Source organism: Carlito syrichta, unplaced genomic scaffold, assembly GCF_000164805.1.
Source record: "Carlito syrichta isolate Samal-C Ts95f unplaced genomic scaffold, Tarsius_syrichta-2.0.1 Scaffold112660, whole genome shotgun sequence".
Taxonomy (NCBI): domain Eukaryota; kingdom Metazoa; phylum Chordata; class Mammalia; order Primates; family Tarsiidae; genus Carlito; species Carlito syrichta.
This window is the reverse complement of record NW_007056756.1, coordinates 215,402-219,502: the sequence shown is the minus strand read 5'-3', so window position 1 is coordinate 219,502 and position 4,101 is coordinate 215,402. Positions and strand designations below refer to the sequence as shown.

The following is a 4,101-nucleotide window of genomic DNA, read 5'->3' as shown; positions in this document are numbered from 1 at the left end:
GAGTCCAGTCTCTTTCTTTCTTTCTCTCTCTCTCTCTCTTTCTTCTTCCCCCCAATCGCCAATGCCATCTCCACCTTTGGGGTACCCTGAACCCAACTTGGAACTGGACTCCGGCAATACAGAGCCTCTCCTCTTATATTTTCTTTAGCGGCATATTTCAAATTTTAGTGAGCAATGGAGTCACCCACAGGGCTTATTAAATCAGATTGCTATGCTGTACCGTCTTAGAGTTTCTGATTCAGCAGATTTGGTGTGGGGCTCAAGAATTTGCATTTTTAGTAAATTATTATGTCTGCTGATGCTGCTGGTTCAGGGACCACACTTGGAGAACTACCGTGTTTTCAAAAGTGGTAGCGATTCTATTAGTTAAGCAGTTTACTCCTTACCATGGAGTGTGGTAAATTTCTTATACGGGGGTGCCAAAAACATATATATATATATACGCTATTTTAAGTATGATATTTGTCCAAAAGATGGCATTAATCAAATGAATGCTAGTGCCACCATTTGACAGACAGTACAAAGAAAAATGGTGGAAGCACGATTGGTCAAACATCATACTACACATTGCTACTGTAATTCAATTCAACTTCAAAAAGTAATACATAGATAACAGCTCTTAAAATGTGTATATATAATTATATATATGTGTATGTATATATATATATTTTTTTTTTTGGTACCCTGTAGATGTTATTTCATTTACCTTTCCATAACCCCATGAAGTAGAAATTGTTATTCCATTTTACACATGAGGAATCTGAGGAACAGAGTTTTTTGTTTTTTGTTTTTAGTTGGAGTCTCACTCTGTTGCCCAGACTGGAGTGCAGTGGTACGCTCCCGGCCACCACAGCCTCGACCTGCTGGGCTCCAGCGATCCTTCCACCTCAACCTTCCAAGTAGCTGGAACTACAGGTGCGCACTACCACGCCTGGCTAATTTTTGATTTATTGTAGAGATGAGGTCTCGCCAAGTTGCCCAGGTGGGTCTCGAACCCGCGGGCTCAGGCAATTCACTCACCTTGGCCTCCCAAAGTGCTGAGATTACAGGCTGAGCCACTGAGCCCGGCCCAGAGTTAAATAACTTCTCTAGTGTCTTCAGCATGGAGGAAATGTAAACTAATTTCTGACTCGTGTCCATGTTTTTAACCATGGTGGTACACAACATAGCTTTATGTGTTTGAAGGCAATACCTGACAATGTGCGGTAACAATGTTCAGTAATGCCTCAGATACATGCACAATTGTATCTTCCCCCAAAAAACACTATACGTCACCCCTTTGAGAGCAAAGGTCCTGGTCTCTCTTGTTTCTTGCTGTATTATCTAGTGCCTAGAAAAAATTTACATGTAGTAAGTGCACAACAAATAAATAATGTTGAAAATTAATGCAGCTGGGCACGGTGGCTCAATCCTGTAATCCCAGCACTTTGGGAGATTGATATGAGAGGATTGCCTGAGTCCAGAGTTCGAGACCAGCCTGGGCAACTTGGCAAGACCTCATCTCTACAATAAATCAAAAAATTAGCTGGGTGTGATGGTGCACGCCTGTGGTTCCAGCTACTTGGAAGGCTGAAGTGAAAGGATCACCTGAGCCCAGCAGGTTGAGGCTGCAGTGGCTGTGAGCGTGCCACTGCACTCTAGCCTGGGTGACAGTGAGACTCCAACTCAAAAAAAAAAAAAAATTAAGTTGTGTGGCGCTACCCCAGAACTACTGAATTAGAAATGCAAGGAAGTCCCTATCAGTGTTTTATGCCCTACAGGTGATTCAGATGCACCTTAGAGTTTGAAAACCACTGCCCTCGGCAATGTAGAGGTTAGCCAAATCTGGCCAGCTGTCTGATTTTTATTAATAAAGTTTTTTGGGCTACAGTTACATTCACATTTGTTCTTCTTTTTTTGTTTTTTTGAGTCAGAGTCTCACTCTGTCACCCAGGTTGGAGTAAAGCAGCACGTTCATGGCCATTGCATGCTCTAACCGCTGGTCTCAGGTGATCCCTTCACCTCAGCCTTTTAAGTAGCTGGAACAACAGGCGTGCACCACCACACCCAGCTAACTTTTTGATTTGTTGTAGAGACGAAGTCTTGCCAAGTTGCCCAGGCTAGTCTTGAACCCCTGGGCTCAGGTAATCCTCTCGCCTCTACCTTCCAAAATGCTAGGATAACAGGCGTGAGCCACCGTGCTCAGCACACACTTGTTCTTTTACTTATTAAGTATCCTACCCTCTTAGAGCTAATATTCTGTGGTGGGGGTTATGTTATTTATCTCTTTGGGAATAAGTAACAATAAAGTCAACTAAAATTGGCTTAATAAAGGAATACATTATCTTGCACAGCAAGAACTACAGAGTTAAGGAAAGCTCCAGGGCTGGTTGGTTAACAAGTTCTTTATGTCTTTTTCTTTTAAAAAATTTTTTTGGAGACAGGGTCTTGCTCTGTTGCCCAGGCTGGAGTGGAGTGGTGTGATCATAGCAGCTTCAACTCCTGGGCTTAAGCAACCCTCCTGCTTCAGCTTCTTGAGTAGCTAGGACTATAGGCATGTGTCAAGCCCAGTTAATTTTAAATTTTGTTTAGAGATTGGAGTCTTACTGTATTGGTCCTGAACTTCTGGCCTCATGCATTCCTCTTGCCTTGGCTTGCCAAAGTACTGGGATTACAGGCATAAGCCACCACACCCAGCCTAGTTCAGGAGTTCTGTGTCACAAGTGCATGGCAGGACAAAGACCTTATGGCCCCCAAATCCTAAATGTGCACTATCTGGTCTTTTACTGATAATATTTTCTTAACCTTGACCTAAAAGAACACCCTCTGATAATAGCACATTCTCAGCCCTCTCTAACAGGTGCTGGAAGCTGGTACAGGACAGACACTGAGGTTCTGAAAATGGAAAAGTCCCTTTGAGCTCTCTCTGTTGCTGTGGTCCTTGGCTCCAAGTGGAGAAGGCAGAAGCAGAAGGAGAGGCTGAAGAGCAGAAAAAAGGGGAGTTCCCAGAGCCCAGAATACTCCCTGCTGGAGAGCTGGCAAAATTCTGTGACACGGACATTTAGTCAACAAATGTGTAAATGTTTACTGAATGCCATATTCTGGGGAGCAAAGATAAAGCTCTGTTCTTGAAGATCTCACAGTTAGTAGTCAGGCTCCCTAATTAAATCTTTATGCCATGTAGTCAAGTGTCAACTGCAGACATACAAGTATTTAACAAATGATGGCTGATATGCTAACATTCAGTACATAACTTAAATGCTTACTAGGGGATGGATGGGGAATATGCACTGGAGATACAGTGGTAAACAAAACAGACATGTTTCTTGCCCTCTTAGAACTTATATTCTAGTGGAGGTTGTGTTAATTATATCAGCTGTAAGAAACAACAAAGCCACCTAAAATTGCTTAAGCAATAAAGAAATATATTATCTCACATAGCCATAAGTACAGAGGTAGGAGAGGCTCCAGGGCTAGCTGGTTCAATAACATAAAACATTCATAAAGACTCGAGTTATTTTATTTATGTATTTATTTATTAATAAAGTTATTATTTTTTGAGTTGGAGTCTTACTCTGTCACCCATGCTAGAGTGCAGTGTCACACTCACAGCCACCCCACCGTTGACCTGCTGGGCTCCAGTGATCCTTCCGCCTCAGCCTTCCAAGTAGCCAGAACTACAGGTGCGTACTACCACCCCCGGCTAAGTTTTGATTTATTGTAGAGATGAGGTCTCGTCAAATTGCCTGGGCTGGTCTCAGACTCGTGCGCTCAGACAATCCACTCACTTCAGCCTCCCAAAGTGTTAGGATTATAGGCTGAGCTGCTGAGCCTGGTCTATAAAATTTTTTTTTTTCCTTTCTTTTTTTTTTTTTTTTTTTAGTTGGAGTCTCATTCTGTCACCCAGGCTGGACAGCCTCGACTTGCTGGGCTCAGGCGATCTTTCCATCTCAACCTTCCAAATAGCTGGAACTACAGGCACATGCCACCATGCCTGGCTAATTTTTAAATTTATTTTAGAGATGGTGTCTCACCAAGTTGCCCAGGCTGGTCTTGAACCCATGGGCTCAGGAAATCCTCTCACCTCGGCCTCCCAAAGTGCTGGGATTATAGGTGTGAGCC

General features: G+C 43.0%; 1 pseudogene; it reads left to right on the top strand.

Moving 5' to 3' along the window:
- The window catches only part of LOC103273800, an 11,585-nt pseudogene that overhangs the window by 769 nt on the left and 6,715 nt on the right, over positions 1–4,101 (top strand).